At 33.7% G+C, this 19,350-nt stretch overlaps 1 protein-coding gene across 3 annotated transcripts in view; it reads left to right on the top strand.

Annotated features, from left to right (window-relative positions):
* The window catches only part of Cox7b2 (cytochrome c oxidase subunit 7B2), a 138,740-nt gene that overhangs the window by 1,290 nt on the left and 118,100 nt on the right, over positions 1-19,350 (top strand). For all 3 annotated transcript variants that reach the window (XM_040292478.2, XM_040292476.2, XM_040292475.2), the window contains exon 2: positions 14,409-14,493. The gene's annotated coding sequence lies outside the window, so the exon portion shown is untranslated. The remainder of the gene's footprint in view (positions 1-14,408; positions 14,494-19,350) is intronic.

Below are 19,350 nucleotides of genomic sequence, written 5' to 3'. Positions count from 1 at the left end.
ACTTGGGAAATTAGAGAATAGACTTACTGGAGTGACACAGAAAATGAGAATTGAAAATGAAATTGAAGTAGACATCTATAAGAGAAAGAGATTAAAGGAGATCAAAATGCTGTACAACAGCATATATGAAACAGGAGATGCTTAGTTGTTACTAGATTGAAATAAGGTACTGGCCCTCAATTAATAAAAAAGAGCTAAACTCTCAAATGAAATGACTCCTTCAAAGAAATTCAGAAAGTAAGAAACTATATTGAGATCACAGATAAATGGTGATATTAAAGGCCATTAGAAATGTTTCATAAAGATTGGGGAAGAGTAGGAAGGTCTCTAGAGTACACTAAGTATCTTTAGGTGATTTAAAAGGTAATGTAACTATTGTAGTTTAAATACAGATATATTTTGTGCTTTGTAGAAACATTCCCAAGGATTGAGAATCAAGAAAAGACTCAGCAAGATGAGTCATATTGCAAGAAGCAGGCAAGAAAATATAAATTAAATTTTGGATAGGCAAGATGTTGGTCTGATGGAGAAAAGTTCTTCTGTGGAATCATATATCCCAATGAGATGGAGAGGAAAAGATTTGTTTGAGCAATAGGTGCTTTTATTAAACTCATAATTAAGTTATTTTGTTGTTGGTAGAGAAGACTCAGCAATTTAAGAAACATGGGAGTTTCTTGCTAACAAAAAATGACGGTTTAAGGGGGAAAGAAAAAGGAAAGTAAGTTATCATTTCCAGCAAATGAATAATCTGTTGGAGAAGAGATTAAATTAATGAGCAGGTTAAGCAGTTAAAAACTCAACTTTTTAAGATTAAATACTTAAAATTTTTAAATTTTCTGAAAAATGTAGAAGAATAGAAGAAAATAAAAACTAGAGGTATTTTTCTTGCTGCAGAAAAATACGTAGCAGAAAAAAAAAGGCTGTTCAAGGTCTGAACAATTCAGTGATAAAAGATGGTGCCTAAAGGAGCAATGGAAGAAGGATTAGTTCTCACTGGTTCCCTGGGGGCTCAGGCTTCAGAAACATCAATTGCAGCTTCAGTTCAGGAATCTGTTGCAAGTGATTTTCCAGCCAAAACAAATGGGATCAGACGGAAACCCTCCCCAAGAGGCAGGTTTCACCAGTTTAGCAATTCCATAACAAGAGGCAGTGGAAAGAGCCACTATGGTATAGGATTGAAAATAGCTGCTTACTGGAGATAGTAGGCTCTGTTTTGGAGAATAGAGTCTTTTCCAGGAGCAACAGAACACTAGAAACTGGGAGCTCCAAAAGGGAATGGAAATGAAGAGATATTTTAAACATGCTATAGAGGAAGAAAATGTTTCTTAAGTGAAACCAGGTCATCTTTATTGTAAATTTTTCTGAAAAACAGAAATATTTCAATTTTCATTTCATATTGTTAACAGTATGCAAAGTTCATTTTCCTCTCAGATTTCATGAATCCATGGTGTCATAGTTAACCTATTGTAGATAGGGGAGGCTGAAACCAACATTATTTTTGTGCCCTCTTTTTCCTTTAGATATCATTTAGTCCTGATTGCTAAGAATACAGTCTTCCTTGGGATAATTTTTCTTGGAGATGTGAATGGCTTATGTTTAAATTTCATGGATGTAGACCCAATTTTGTTAAGTTTTTAATATTGTTTTTGAACAATACATCCAAATAGTTAAGAAACTAAAATGATATAAGCAAGCATATATTGATAAATCTTATTTCTGTTCAGATCTCTACCCATCCCTACAAATTTTGTTTAAATAAACTTTTCTATAAAGCTTATTAAATACTCAGTACTGTTCTGTGTATGCTATTTTATAAATGTTGACTCATTTGTATCAGGTATGAAACCTGAAGTAAAAATTCCTATAATTCCTACATTTTAAGGATAGGTTCAAAAAGATTTTAATTTGTAAGTGGGAGAAAGATACCCAGAGATTCAGGGTCAGAAGTATACAGGTAAACCATTTAGTAGGTTCTGCTATTCTGTATATTTCTTTTGTGTCATGTTTGTAAACATGGTATGTGTGAATATGAATATACACTCTTTATTATTCTTTTTTTCCCCACAAAAGCAATTTTTACACTGCTCTGCTACTTGTCCCCCACGCTATTAACTGCATATTTTAGAAATATTTCTATACCAATATGTAGAATACTTCCTTTTTTTAAAGCTGCATGACATTAATATTTTGTTATGTGAATGTATCATACTTTACTTAAATAGTTCCCTGTTAAGAGATACTTGATGACTTCTATTCTTTTACAATTATAAATAGTACAATGATAAATAAAGTTGTATATGTCATTTTAAAAAATATTTTGTTTTAGTTTTACTTGGACACAATACTTTTATTTTATTTTTATGTGGTGCTGAGGATTGAACCCAGTGCTCCACACATTAGGTGAGCATTCTACTGCTAAGCCACAACCCTAGCCCCTGTATATGTCATTTTTGATAGGTAAGTTTATAGTAGAAATTCCTTGAGGTAGACTTTCCTAGAACAACAACAGCAAAAAAATAAATAAATAAATAAAAAATACATGCATGTGTTGTTGCTTATATATTACCAAATTCTTCTCAGTAAGTGTTGTACCATCGTTCATTTTGCTTGAAGCCTGCTTCTTCATAGCCTCATCAACAGAGTATTAATTAATGTTTGGATTTTTGACAATTTGATAAATGAAAAATATTGTCTTGTTTTAATTTTTTACTTATTATGTAACAATAAGATGTGAATGATTTAACTATTTTTGTAAGGGCCTTTAGTTCCTTTTTATGTGAAATGACTCTCAGATTGCTCATTTTTAGGAAGCTTTTAGTGTAGTTTTTAAAAAAATTTTCACTTGCTTTCTGACTATTTTTTGTATATGTAAGGAGATGGATTTTTTTTTGTGATGTGGATTTTAAGTATTTTCCTGCAAATGTGTCATTTTTCTTGTAACATTGCTTATTTTTCTAATGTAGAAAACTTTATCATTATTTTCCTTTATATTCTGGGTTTTGAGTTATATTTAGAAATGTCTTTCTCATTTCATATTTATAAAGGAATTTGTCTGCTTTAGTACTTCAATGGCTTTACTTTTTTATTTATTTTATATTTATTTATATCTTTGATTCATTTTTTTTTATTTATCAGGGGTCATAGAATATTATATAGAATCAACTCACCTTTTTGTGAGCTGAAATGTAGTTACTTGTCTTTCATATACAATTTTTGAATCTCTGAGGGAACTATGCCTAGTTCAGGCACTGAGAATGTCTCTGACTGAGAGAAAGCAGAAGGAAAAATTTGGGTAATATCTTTTTTACATCACTTAAGCGTTCTGATTTTTAACTTCTTCAAGGTGTTACTTACAGTACACAAGAATTTGCAGACTTTAATTCCTTTGAATTTTAATGTTTTTTTAATTTGAACTTTTTAGGTGATTTAATCTTTGCACTTTCATATCTCCTTGAGAACACATATAATTTAACATGCTTGTTTTCTTTGGCACATCTCTGTAATGTTCAGATTTTATATTTAGAATTTATAAGTCACTTGATCTCATTTCAGGACCTGCGAAGGACTATGCTGGATAATAGAATGGTCATAATTTGGATTAGAAAAAGAATTTTGAATACATTTTCAGCCTTAATTACAGAATGACTACAGATTTAACTTAACAAATGTAGTCTTTTGACCTATTTTCATGATTCAGAGCTCAAAAATCTTAACTGCCAAATGTGACCATAGAATGCTACCCAAATTCATTGTTGGGATAGATGACTCATGAAGTTAGAAGGAGTAATGTCTTGATAATTTGCTGATTTCCTTGTCTGAAGGAGAATTGCTCCATTCACTGATTGTAAGTTCAACAATTAAGCCAAATGGTTTAAGAGAACATCATCCAGGGAAACAGTATATGGGAAGAATTGTAAAATGCTTTCTATCATTTCTGATGTTTCTTTTATATGAAAGATTCATTGTCTTCTCATATCTGACCTCTTGACATAATTTTTACCTGAGTAATTAAGGGAATTATATGATTGTTGAGTTTAGAAGAAATAACTGGGATCTTCTCCTTCTCTTGTTCTTGGGATTCATTTGTCCTCATGAAGTTGCTCTGCTTTCCCATTTGACAGAATTAGGGGGTGAGAATGTAGGTCATTGATAGGTCACTTGGCTCTCACCTGTGAGTCCCTTGGTTTGATCCTCACACTACAAAAACAGAACGAAAGCCTATGTAGGAGTAGGAGAAGGACTGTCCCCATATTATACCTCTGAGACTAATGGAAAAGTCTTTCTAATTTTGGATACAGTACTAGAAAATTTGTTGTTCATGGATGTATTTTCAAGGTTTCCCATAGAAACAGAACCAAAAGGATATACATATATAGACATGAGAAGATATTTATTAATGAGAATTATCTCATGCCATTATGGATGCCAAGGCGTTTCATAATATATACACTTAGAAAAACGGAAAGCCAGGAAAACTGGTAATATATTTCATTTGGAGCCTTAAGGCCCAAGAATCAGGACACCAAGTGGTATAATTTCCACTCCATTGCCTAAGGTCTGAAAAATGGGGAGATTACTAATATAAATTCTGGAGTCTCAAGGCCAGAGGACCAGAAGCTCTGATGTCTGAGAGCCAAAGAAGATAGATGCCCCAGCTCAAGAATAGGGTGACAGATTCACCCTTCCTCTATCATTTTGTTCTCTTCAGTTCTTCTATATATTGGATGATGTCTACCTACATCAGTGAGAGTGGATCTTATTTTATCAGTCTACTGATTAACACACTAATTTCTTCTGCAAATACCTTCACAGACATACCCATAAATAGTGTTTTACCAGCTGTGTGAGTATCTATTAGCACAAATTGACAACAGAATTAATCATCACAGTAGATAGATTCCTTTCTTCATTGTATGCTTTATCAGATACAGAGGCAATATTTTGATCTCAGTTAATCCAGCTGCCTTACCTCTCTTAATTGTTGAGAACTTGAATAGGAGTGCCCACTATAGACTTTTCCTACTCAAATCCATCATGGTGGGAAGCTCATGATGAGGATAATAGGATCTTCCAATTAAAATTTTGGAACTTGATTATGCTTCATAGCTGAGGTAGGAATCACACCAACCAGAGAGACTGTTATTTTCAATATCAGCTCCAATGGCAATCTATGTTGAGAGAATATATGATAGGTTATATTGCCACAAAATATCTCCATAAAAATAAGAAAGTTAACATGAATATCACCATTAATTCTTGAATGCTTAAAATATTTTTAAATGAAATAACAGTGAGAAATCATAGGAAAGGCTGAATTTAAAAACAAAAATTGAAGTTTCATGCTAGGTTCCATGGTCACAGGCAGAAGTTATAATGAAATAATCTTATATGTTATGTACCCAGGTTTTCAGAATTACTGAAACTGTAATGTTCACATCATGTTGGTTTTTAATATTTATGTTAATCTCTTTGGGCTGCTATAAAAAATAACATAACCTGGATATCTTACAAATAATGGAAATTAATTTATCACAGTCCTAGAGTCTGGGAGTTTAAGATCTAGGTGACTTAAGATTTTATGTAGGGTGAAGGCCTACTTTCTCATAAATGATATCATCTTCCTGTATTCTCACAGGCTAAGCAAACAAGCTCAGCACTCTGGGTAAGGGTAGTAGTGCCACTGATGAGGGTTTTGCTCTCATGATCTAATCATCTCCCACAGGCCCTCCCTCTTAAGTATCATCACTTTATGTTTATGAATTTTGGAGGGACACAAACATTGATGACATAGCAATATTTATCTTTATTAATTTTATTTGGAATTTGAGATGCTGTATGTGACAGATTTATTAATAATAATTTCACCTCCTTCCACCTTCCTTCTCACCCCAGGTCTTACATTTTGGGTGATATGATGAGAGCACTGTTAGTTGTTCAATAAAGTAGCCAAACTACCCATATATGAAAAAAGAGAAATAAATTTTTCTTTTTATTGAAGGTCAAGGAGATCCTACAAAGGTTCTTCTTAGACCTTTTGTTGTTGTTATTGTCATGTGTGTATACATATATATATGTGTGTCTACACACACACACACACACACACACACACACACACACACACATTTTTGAACCAGGGATTGAACCCAGGGTGTTTAAATCCTGAGCCACATGTCCAGCCTGTTTTATTTTTATTTTTTTGACAAAGGCTCTTGCTAAGTTGCTTAGGGCCTTGCTAAGTCAATGGGGCTGGCTTTGAACCGCCTTAGCCTCCTGAGCTGCTGGATTACAGATGTGCACCACCTCGCCTGGTTAATATTGGGTATTGAAGCTAGACCCTCACATGTGCTATGCAAGCACTCTACCACTGCACTACCTCACACCTTCAGCCCTAATGGAGTAACATAGTTGTGTGTGTGTGTCAGTCTTACAGGTGTTTCTGTGTCTTGAGTCTCATTCCTTCTTGAAGTTTAAATATCTAGGAATTGCCCCCCACCCCAGAACTCTACTAAGTACCAAGGTACTTACTGCAGTATATGACCCTTTGATTTTGAGAGAGCTGGATTTAATATTAGCTCATAGCAGTTAGTTCTATCATTAGGAAAGCAGATGGCTACAAATTTAATCCTATGATATATGAAAATGTTTCCAAGAGAAATGAAAGAATTCTCTGACTTTATAGTGAATGCATTTCCACGTTTAAGGAGGCTTGGATTTTTTCTAGGAATACAGATATTCATATATTTATTACATATTTTTTGTTATTTCTGAGGCATAGCAAGTAGTCTCCATGGTGGGTGTTATAATAGTATACTTATTATTTTAAGATTTAAACATTACCTATATTCTAATGTTTCAGAAGGAATCATTAAAAATTGAAATTACTGTAAAATTTATTCATTTCACTTATGAAATGAATTTGTAGCTTAAATTTAGATTGGATGGTGTCAATCATAAGCCTTGAGACTACAGAGAAGTGTATACAGTTTCTCACAGAAGGTCACTATTTAGCTCCAACTCACTCCCTCTCTCTTATTTCACTGGCTCTCTCTTTTTGATGAAAGAGCACTTTCCCACAGGTATCAAATATACACGCAGCCACAGAAATGAAACTGTGGTTTTTAAGCCTGTCTTGATGTGCAGTTAAGTTTCCATTCTCTGGGTATAGTCCGAGGAGAGGGATAGCTGGGTCAAATGGTGGTTCCATTTACATATTTCCAAGGAATCTCCATACTGCTTTCCATATTGGCTGCACCAATTTGCAGTACCATCAACAATGTATGAGTGTACCTTTCCCCCCACATCCTCGCCAACACTTATTGTTGTTTGTCTTCATAATAGCTGTCATTCTGACTCAAGTGAGATGATATCTTAGAATAGTTTTGATTTGCATTTCTCTGATTGCTAGAGATGATGAGCATTTTTTCATATATTTGTTGATTGATTGTATATCCTCTTCTGAGACATGTCTCTTCAGGTCCTTGGCCCATTTGTTGATTGGGTTATTTGTTTTTTTGGTACTTAGCTTTTTGAGTTCTTTATATAACCTAGAGATTAGTGCTCTATCTGTGTGTGAGGGGTAAAGATTTGCTCCCAGGATGTAGACTCTCTGTTCATCTCACAGATTGTTTCTTTTGCTGAGAAGAAACTTTGTAGTTTAATTCCATCCCATTTATTGATTCTTGGTTTAATTTTTGCACTATAGGAGTCTTATTTAAGGATGCTGGGGCCTAATCCCACATGATGAAGAACAGGGCCTACTTTTTCTTCTATTAGACGTAGAATCTCTGGTTTAATTCCTAAGTCCTTGATCCATTTTGAGTTAAGTTTTGTGCATGGTGAGAGATATGGGCATACTACAGGGACATAGCCACATCAGTGTTTATGGATGGCGTTGGAGAAGATAATGCTAAGTGAAGTTAGATAATCCCTCCCAAAACAAATACTGAATGTTTTTCTGATATAAGGAGGCTGACTCATAGTGGGGTAGGGAGGGGGAACATGGGATCAATTGATGAATTATAGAGGGAAGAGGGGAGGGAGGGATTGGGAGGGGGCAAGGGATTAGCAAGGATGGTGGAATGTGATGGACATCATTATCCAAAATACATGTATGAAGACACAAATTGGGTGTCAACCTACTTTATATATAAACAGATATGAAAAATTGTGGTAAATATGTTTAATAAGAATTGTAATGCAACAAAAACAATACATGTATAAAGACATTAATTGGTATGAATATGCTTTATATACAGATATGAAAAATTGTGCTCTATATGTGTAATAAGAATTGTAATACATTCCACTGTCATGTATTTTAAAAAATAAAGTCAATAAAAAAGTTTCTATTCTCTCCATAGCTCTATTGAAATGGATTTTATGCCTATCAAGACACTGAGACTTAATCTCTTGTCTTCCTAGTAGTTAAACCCAATAATCAGGAGATAAATTCTATTTCACTTGCTTTTCTTAATCCATCTCTTAGATTTCAATTATTGCTTCAAATATTTTTATTTTATTTTTAATACTATGACACTTTTTAAAATAGGGTACTACAGAACTTAGTTGGAAAGACAAGGCTACTACAGATGGAATTATTAGTATATAGTATAAAATGGGATTTTGAGGTTGCTGGTGTTGAAAGAGAAGAAGGATCAATACAGGCTTGTTGAAGTAATTTGTAATTTTTTTTTGGAAGAGAAATCACATGAGTTGGATCTAGTTTGTATAAGAATGAATGAAGACAGTGTATCATGTATGGAAACTAATATGGACTAGGACCATTTCTTGAATCCATGCTTTGTTAACACTTTTATCCATGTAAGTAGAACAGTTCAGTGATGAACAAGAGGTTATGTGATAAATATCGCTTGCCTTCATAATAAGCTTATACTCAGTCACAGTGATTCATGGATTAATTCATTGATTAGTGTACAGAAGGATATATGCTGGTAATAATGAGCATATGAAATTACATCAAAGAATTGAACTGGTTGTTTTTGGCAATGTGGGATTAACATAGATTTCAAGAGGAAAGTAAAAAAAAATAAACAGTATTTTAGGAAGGTGGATCAGTGGTAAATTGGGGAGATCATTGAGTCAGAAAGACCAATTTAGGAAAATACTGGAATAATCTAAGAAATAAATGATGAGAACATCTAATGTAATTTTAATTTTTGGAACAGAGAAAAGAAAGTTGAAATTTCTTATAGACTTAATTTATGAATGCAAAGAAAGAGGTAATTCAGAACTAATTATTTTGGACAAGAGAATACTAATTTGGAAAGGAAATGGACAAATTAGTTTTTATTCATATTTGGATATTGGTCAGTGAGTATATCTAGGAAAAAAATGTTCTAGATATGAACATATGGTACTGAAATGGTAGGCAGAGATAAAGAAATATTAAAAGTTCACCAGTCTAAAGCTGATGATAGTCACAACAGTAAGGCCTTCAGGGTTTTTTGTTTGTTACCAGAATTGAACTCAGGGGTGCCTAACCACTGAGCTACTTTCCCAGCCCTTTTTTATATTTCATTAAGAGACTGGGTCTTGCTAAGTTGCTTAGGGCTTCCCTAAGTTTCTGAGGCTGGCTTTAAACCTTCCATCCTCCTGCCTCATTGTTCGGAGATGCTGGGATTATTGGCCTGCTGCATCATGCCTTCATATTTTAAGGCCAAGGAGTAGTCTTTGGAGAAAACCTACAGGGGGGTTAAGAGAAAAACAAAGCCAGAGGTCCGAAAACATACTAGTACTGTTGAGGAAGGGGAAGAAATCGTGATGTAAAAGTTATGTAGTCAGCATTATGAAATTTTTATGTGAGGTAAAAGAAAATGAAATCTGAGAAATCCTCACTAATCTGGTTGACACTGTTATCCAGAGTGGGAGGGTAGGGTATGCATTAGAGATCTGAGCTGTTTTGCCCATGGCAGTAGGCAGTTTAAACTATAGTCACCCATTTATTCATACTAATTTCTTAGATAAATTGGGAATTGGCTACTTAATTTGAGCAGTGGAGAGGGCAGAGAAGTAGGAGTATAGATGGAGGTGAAAAAGCAGTACTTAGTTGGCAACTCTCTAGAGATACCATCTTAGGGGTATATGAGGCAGAACACTTAAGAAGGGACAATAATTAGCTGGTATCTAAATTAGTATTTTCTGATCCTACTGGGTGTCATGAAATAATGTTTCTTAGTAGAAACCCAAGTGTTGTTTGTTGATTGGGGATAAAGGTGACTCAGGAGAAATAAAGCTTTGTCTAATTCTCCTGATACAAAGAGAAAAGAAGCCAACTAAACACATGTTGGATTGATCTGTTTTTATATGGATAAAAATGAGAAGAATTCTGTAGAGATGTCAACTCTTTTTTTTTTTTCTTTTGGTCTTGAAACCTAAAACAAGGTTGGTGGCTGGGGAGAAGGGAATCAGATCCTTAATTTTACAAAAGAGCTAGCAGTTCATGACAGGGTCCACAGCCTGAGTGACCTGTATTCCCAGACAGTTGCCCCTGTCTTGACCCTGTTTGTTTCTGGTTCAGTTGTCTGTGCCCCTGGGGTAAGGCTAAAATAGAGGACAATTGGGAAGCCAGCCATAGACTACAAAATAAGCCTTCAATTGTCATTTTAATGGGCCTACCATTTCACCTTAATTTAATTTCCCTACCTCCAAGAATATATCTTGTTTTGTAAATTCACAAGCTGACACATCATCCAGAGAGACTATTTATTTTCCCTATCTTCCTCACACAAAGGCTGAGATTATTCTTGCAACAGTAATCAAGATCTTCTGTCTTTGGGTTGCAAAGAAAATGCATTCAACTGTACTTGAAAGAGAAAATTGAAATTCGGCTACAGATGATAAAGCACATTCTCCTTCTCTTTCAATTTTGTCTGCTCATATCAGCTGAACTGCATTAATAAAAGCAAGGGGTGCCTGTTGCTAGCTATTTGGCAAAAAAGACAACATTCGATTGCCCCAAACTGTGAATTAGGTGTTTTGAGGTTTATTCCTATTATAGAACTTTGTGCTTTTAGTCCATTTGTGTGTGTGTGTGTGTGTGTGTGTGTGTGTGTGTACCCGTACTTGAGTGGTACAAAATGAATCAGGAAAACAGTCCCTAGAGGAAGATTTTTCCACTAGCTTTAATAGCTGAGCAACTGTGAATCTTCCAGAAAATGATTAAATCTCAAGTGTGACTGGCTTGACTATCTGCCTCTTGTAACCATTCTATATTACTGGCGTAATTGTTTTAGGAAGCAATCCAATAGACTTATTAGAATACATAAAGCTAGCTTTAATTATTTATTGCATTTATTCAGTTTTTAATTCATGATATGGCCACTGGGTGCATTTACCAGTACCACAGCCACCACAATAATAATAAGAATCCAGAAATAAAAGTAGGTTGGCCCCTCTGAGATAGAGATTTCCACAAACAGAGGATATACTGTAGGTTTTTCTTTTTTCTCATCAAATAGTCTCATGGGCATGCTGATTGTGAAACCACAGGCAAACTTAAAGAAATGCAAGGGTAAGGACAAAATAGGAGTTTATGCTCATAAACATAAATAATTACTTATTATTCAATAAATAATTCTTTTTGGCCAGCCCTTAACAGAGACCAGTAGCACAATTCTAGCCAAAGTTGTGAAGTAGGAATCCTCATTTTCAGGTTTTTATAGTGTCCTCTTGTGTGTGCTTAATGTTATTACCTTCTCTGGAGGCCCAGTTGGATTTTTCCTCAGTTCTTCAACTGAGGAGATCTCATGAGGGGATAAAATTTATTCTCACTCAAGTTTAAATGATAAAGGTGGTGATGATGCAAAAGAAAGAACTTTTGAGATCAGTCAGCCTGGCTTCAAATCTAATTTTAATCATTTTCTAGGGAAGTGATTTGTAATTAATGACTTTTCCCTCAGGGACATCAGGGTTTCTTTTCCTTTTTTTTTTTTTTTTAATGGCCTGTGTGTGTGTGCAGCCTGAAGCTTGTACAATTTGGGGAGTATTTATGGAAACAAAACTATATATATAAACAGTAAGAAAGTAAATATTTATAATATATATAATATATATATAATATATATATAAATATATATAATATATATAAACAGTATATATATAATATATATATAATATATATATATATAAAGTAAGAAAGTAAATATTTATAATTACACACTAACATGACAAATACAAAAAATGTAGAAAAAACAATTAGAGTCAATTTTTAATTGACTCTAATACCTTTATAATTTTTAATTTAATTTTATAATTCTTCTTTCTTTTTTTTTGTGGCCAGATACTCACTCTTTGATTCCTTAATTTTATTACATCTTCCATGGAGAAAAGAAATGTAATTTTGACTTGCAGATTTGTTAGGTTGCAGAAGTTTCTTCTACTTTGTCACTTATTTTTGGAAATGCTGCATCTTTGACTTTATATATAGGATTTTGCTCAGTTTCATTCTTGTTCAGGAATAAGCCCTGGAAAACTGTAGCATTTTGAAAATTCCTTGCATTCCCTCATCCATGCTATGACTGCCTCAATAGCCAGTTTTACTTTACCAGATCCTTGATATCTGAAAACAAAAAGATGACCCACACTAATAAAAGTAATTAAATCATTTATTTATTTATTCATGATTGAATGCATTTATTCTACATTTATTTAGTACCCCCTCTCCCCCACTTTATGTTGGGTTTAGAGAATAAAGAAATGAAGGAGGCATTTTTGTTTTTACACCATTCACAAACTTGTATAAATGGAGATTTTTCTAGCATAATCTGAACAGTTCAACACCAAAGAATGAAAATGAAGATTTTTTTAAAACAGTGTGAACATCAAAGTGGGACAAAAGTCTGTGAAAACTCAATAGAGAATTCCAGTTGCATAGTATAATGGAGAACATGTGTGTTAATATATTTTCAAGAACTTTCCCATGAACACTAATCTTGTAAGAGACTACGAAATGAAAGGATTTTTATAGCCAAATAAGTTTGGAAGACATGAAATACTATATCTCATTGATAATCAGTATACTCTTATTAAGGTTAAGTCTCTAAGACAGCCTTCACCTGAGGAACCTATTTAAGTTTGTAGATATTTTCAAATCTTGTTTGCCCTTGAAAAAAATGATTTCCATAACAATGAAACACCATACCAAATATAGATTGTGGTCTTGGGGATACAACCACCTATTCCAGACCTTATTATCTGAAGATATATGATGCTTTGACTTTCTCTTTTTATAAGAATTTTTTTTTGGTATTTGTTAAGGTTGATATGGGGAAGAAAATGAAAATTACCTTTTCATATGCCCCGACCTCTATCTTCCATATAAGATGATGGCAAGTCCTCAAAGTAACTAGTATTCAAGCAACGCATACACATGCTTCAGTTTCTGTTTCATGGCCAGGTCAATAAGCATGTTTTATAAAATGTGCCATAAATTCCATCATGAATAATAACAATGAAGATGTATGATATTGATTCAAAAGATGTCTGTCTCTACTGTTTACATATTAACTTATGTTACATTTCTGATGGAATTGTCCTGCTAACTTTATCAAAATATCAGTGAAGTCCAGTCAAAGACCAGTGCAACATTTATTTCATTTTCATTTTAGTCTGTAGAATAATCTATCACATTTATACGGATAGTCCCTGCAGTTAACATCAAAGTCAGGAAAACTCACTGATGAGCTACTGCAGTTAACAAGCAGGAGTCCTTGACTTCTGTGGGAAAAATGTAATCTCTTTTTTCTTTTGACATGAGTTAAGTAGATTGTTCTTTGGAATCTGTGGGTTATACTCAAATATAGTTCTTAGAATTTGCCTCTCCTGAAGGATGCCCAGTGATATCTAAAAATACACTTAAGTGAATAGGGTAAAAGAGCAGGGAAATAAATGAATACGTAAGATGTCCATTGCACAGAGCTGGAACAAAAGAAAGCCTGCTTATATGTGAGACTCATTTTCTCTTCACTGCATCACAATAGCATGCCTGAAATTTAATTTGGTTTAATAATGCTCACAACCAAGCCCAGCTTTCAGGATGTTACCCTGAAAAATTTGTGGTCTCTTTTAGCATTTGCTTTATTCCACTGCTGTTCCCTAATGACATAAAAGGGAAATAATGGAATAAAAGGAAAGAAGCAACGGTGGGCTAAGAGTTAAACAAAATAATCAGGAATGTGGAGACATTCCTTAGTCCACTACATAGATTTCAAACGGAAAATTTAAATTGAACCTATGGAAATATCTGTTTGTAAGGCTCTGAGGTAAAAAATGTGAAATGGAAACTTTAGACAGTTGTGTTATTAAAAGTACATCTTTGACACTTTGTTCAGATAACTTTTGGAATATTGTTCTCCTAATTTTCCCCTTATCTTATTGCTGTTTCTTTTCAGCCCTTCTGCTAGATCCTCTTCTTCATTCTGAACTCCAAAGGTTGAAATACCAAGACTCTGTCTTTTGTCCTCTTTTTTTCTTAAGGTAAGTTTATTCATTACATAATCTGTTAGTTACCATCCATATGCTAAAGACTACACAAATTCTCTAAGACCTGGCCTGAATTCTTACATTGAATTTTGATTCATATCCAGCTGCCTACCTAAATTTAATATATCTAAACTTGAATTCTTGATTTTTCTCTGCCAAATGTATGTCTACTAGTGTTCTTCTTCAATTGTACGGTAACATCTAGTTGCAATTCCCATTGTCACTCTTGTTTCACATCCCATGTCAGCAAAACTGTTGGTTCTACAACTTTTGAAATTTATTTTCAATCTGACTGCTCTTCTTCATTTTCAGTGTCACCACATTAATTTAAGCCATAATTATCTCTAGCCTGAAATCTTACATTATCCTTCAACTTCTTACATAGAGAATTATCTCCATTTAGCTTTGCTTCATGTGGCCAGAAAGTTCTATCTAAAATGTTAATATTCCATTACCTCTGTATAAAACCCTCTGATGACTTTCTACCATACTCAAATTCAAAATCTTTAGGTCTTCAAAAGCATTGCATTACATCTGCAGACTAACTACTGTATTCTTAACTATTCTCAACACTTCTGCTCTTCATCTAGGAATTTATATAGTTTGCTCTCTCACATCTTTTGGTTTGTGCTTTAGTATCAGCAATCAGATTATTAACTGACTATCCTGCTGAGAGTAATATACTTCTTTTACCTTTTGTCTTTATTGCCTATATCTCAGTAAAATGTAAAGCCAATGATGGGGAAAACATTGTTAGATTGTCTCAGTTATCCTCTTTGTATACTGAAATTCTAAAATGTTCTGGCCTAGAGACTGAGTAGATAAGCACTCAGTAAATATTTAGGGAATGAATGGAAAAAAAAGCATCAGTTATGTTTTAGGGACTCCATTTACTTTAGAGCAACTGCTTTTCTGTTGGAGAAGGGAAAAGGAGTATCTGTAGTCAAATCCATTACAGTTGCCAGCCAGCTGCTGGATCCAGCTTTTAGCTGCTAATCTCTGCTAGAACAGAAGCCAAACCTTGTGATTATGAAAACATGGCATATATTAAGGAAGGTGAAACTTACTTTTCTGCTCAGACATTCCAGAATAACATAAAGCTTCAGGACTTATTCCAGATTCTGTTTATTGTGGGGCTTAGATCTGTTGACTTCTTCCTTCAGGTAGATCTGTTATTTTTGGAACTGGGATCAACTGGCCTTTAAGGTTAGAAATTTTGATGCTTTTTGATGCTGGAATTTGTTTTTTTTGGATAAATATTCCCCCCTCATAATAGAAGTAATGCACACTAGACTATTTAGGAAATACTAGAATAATAATAGTAGAAAGTTTCAGGAAGATAATTAGAATTCAATACCTCAGAAACCATTGGTAAAAATTTTGATGGATTCCTTATCAGTTTTATTTTGGAGTTAATGTGTATATGTGTTTACATTGTTGGGGAAAGCAACCATTATGAAGCACTATTTGTATTCAGAGTCTTTTTTCCTGTCATAAGTAAACTTAATAAAACAGCTCAGGGGAATTTGACTTTCCGTCCTCAAATGAGCTGCTCCCCAGAGGCATTCCTTTTACCATTAACCTTTGCTTGTTGTATTCTTGTCTTCTTTCTCATATCTTTCTAGCCTTTCTCTCTTAATAATTGAGAATAATGCCCATGGCAGCCTGGTGTATATCGCTTCTCAATTTGTCATTTTTGTTGTTGTTTCTCTTACAAACCAGAGAAACAGTGGAAAACAGAAATTAATAAGTGAAAATAAGAGTTAAAATGTGTGAGAATATCATTTATTTGAAGAAGAGTGTAGTGGTGCTGTGATGTCAGGCCTGGTGGACATGGAAATAGTTGAATACTAACACTGTTTTGGCACAAGGCCTAACTCCAGAGAACAGATGGCAAAAATAACAGTAGGACTGCACTTTAGGATCCAATACCAGATCTACCAAGGAAGATGGTAAAAGCCTCACCTAGGGGGAGTATAGATAATAGGATAATGGGAGAAGGACATATGGGAAATATTTATAAGAATGGTTTAACTAGTTCTATTGGATGGATCTTTCTCCCTGAATTTGTTTAAATAGTATATTATTATTATAGGAACACTAGCAAGCTACCACACATAAAGATATGTCTTTGTCTTTGATATTTGTTTTATGGTGTTGATGGTATGTATCGTGGGGGATTAGTGAAAGTGTAAAAATTAGACAGGTATGAAAGTGATATCAATGCCGTATGAAATGTTTATGAAAACTTAGTAATCTGTCATCTGTTCTATTCATTATTGTTATTTAATTTGTGGTGTATTATCTCTGTGAGTAGAAAGCATATCTAATATTTAAAAACATTTAATTTTTTAAGTTAACATAAGCAAGCAAGAAATAGAAAATCAGAGAGAACAGGAATTAAGTATAACTTATTTTCTATAAATCCAAAGGAATTCACTGAAGTCTTGGTGGAATGCAATCTATCACCTGCAGGTATCCCCTGAGATACAAGTCTTTGTCTCAGAGGAAAGCATCAAACCCTATGGCACCTACTAAGGGATTCCATTTTGCTACTACCGTTATGCTCAGAATACAGAAATACAGAGCATGTGAGTTATTGCTTATCAGTAAAGTTCTGATGGTTAATGTAAAATGCTGTTTTCCAGATGTTTGGGTCATTAAAAGCACAGCAACCAGGCTTTTCATTTGGGACATCTGTCTTCAGCAGGGATTGGCAGCCTACTAGTTCTTTTCTGATTAATGGCTACAGATAAGAGTCATGTCCAGAAGATGTCAAAGGAATCCCTAGACTAGGCCAACTCTTGTGTTTGTTTTCATTCTCTAGGCTGCCTGCAGTGCACAGGTGCTAACTGCTGAAATGACAGAATTGGTAAAGAATCAGGTATAAGATAGCTTGCTTGCTTGGTATGAGTTGCCAAATAAGACTTGATTATCTTATCTCTATGGGACATTTACTCTTAAGAGTAGTTTATATACATTATCTTAGATGAATCTTTTAAGACCTGAGCCTGGGATAGTAGGTAGTGTGCAGATGAAGGATGTGAGGGAACCTTTTTTAAAAAAATTTTCTCACAAACATCAACTCCATTAGGACTAGAATAAAGTTCTGCTTCTTAAATGAGCTTGCTTGCTTTTTCTATATATATATCCTTAGACTAGGAGGACATGAGTATCTTTCTGTGGAAAATGCTTATGAAAATTAATACCTTAAAATGCTTCTCAGAAAACAAAACAAAATAGGAAGAATAGGATGAGACTGGATTCATCCCTTCTTTCCCTCTCTTTCTTTGTTCTTTCCTTCCTTTCTTCCTATTTGATTTTTATTAAGTCCTCTTGATGTGAAGCACATGTAGTGGATCTTGCTTTTTAGAATTGTAAAACAATAACAACACAAAAAATAGCACCAATTATCTTTTTATGTTGCTGAGATTTCTACCTGGAGAATAAAGCATATCTGTGATTTTTTTCCACACTAATTAACAGTTCTATCCAGTAGGTGGACTCCTTCATGTACACATTAGGGGTTTTCTTTTTTCCTTTAATCAAGTATTCTTTATATCTATAAAGAGGTATTTCCTCCTATTGAACTTCTGGTTTTGTCAGTTTACTCTCTGAAAGACCAAAATTGACTGAGTTTCTGCCTATTCCTTTTTGAGAAATGATTTCATCTTTAGTTACTCTTTTCTTTCATTTTTGTTATAGTATGTATCTTGATATTTAATTTATTAATCAGGGTTCTTTTGCAGTAACTTGCTGTTTTTTATGAGTCTAAATTTATCACCTATATCAAATTTTTTAAAAACAAACTGCATTTTTGAGCTTTTAGAAATTACAGTATATAAATAATGTGAATAATTATATATTAACATCAAGGACCAATAATTATATTTGTGAGAATAAATAGGTTCTTTTTCATATTATTCTGGAATGAGTTTTTTTTTACTGTGTTTATTACCAAGGAATTTGGCATGAATCATTTTTAAATTGATCCCTGTAACTTCAACTAGGCTCTCCTGAAGTTGGCTAACTTTTTGGAAATTTCTTTGTCTCTGTGGCCACTGGGACAAGTGTAGATTAACATTATACATTATCAATCTTTTTTTCTCCCTAAACCATTTTCACTTCTATCTGTTGAAAATATTAATTCATCAGTGGTCCTTAGCCATGAATATGTCTTCATAGTAAAATTTTTGATAGTTAATTCAATGCATTTATTCTAGCAAGAAGAATTCTCTTGACCAAGAAAATCAATTTAGGAAAAGTCTTCTTTTTTCTTAATACTTTTGTACAGTATTTTTGGTGACTGGGCCAATGATGGTAACTTGTGATATGAAACCAAACTTTCCTAATAGTTCATTACCTTCCTGTGTATTTCATTGGAAGAATTAAATGTTGGATAAATGGGGAAAAAAAGACAACCCCTGTCTCACATAATGAATCCTAATTTACCAGCTTTTATTCTAGATTCTAAACTCATTGAAGGGAATAATTGTATCATATTTGTAATTTTATGTATCCTAACATGATTTCAGTCATAGAGGTATACTGTTCTGCCTATTATCACTAGTTGGAAGATTCTTCTTGAATAGAATGGTTCATGCTGACTAACTTAGCAAATAAAACAGTAAGTTGCTGTATGGATACAGATACACAAAAACCATGGTATTAAAAAAAACATGAGTACACCAAGCCAAAGAAGGTAATATATCATTTGGAATTTGTCAGTATGTTTGTTAACTAAGAAACCTATAGCATTACATAAATAGTCTTACATGTATATGTTATTTTTCCTTGAGAAAAGGTATGTTTCAAAAATTTTATATTTCTATTTCCTGATACATAGCTTTA

The sequence above is a fragment of the Ictidomys tridecemlineatus genome, chromosome 9 (assembly GCF_052094955.1).
Source record: "Ictidomys tridecemlineatus isolate mIctTri1 chromosome 9, mIctTri1.hap1, whole genome shotgun sequence".
NCBI classification, from domain to species: Eukaryota; Metazoa; Chordata; class Mammalia; order Rodentia; family Sciuridae; genus Ictidomys; species Ictidomys tridecemlineatus.
Note: the sequence above shows the minus strand (reverse complement) of the source record. Positions and strands in the feature narration are given on the sequence as shown.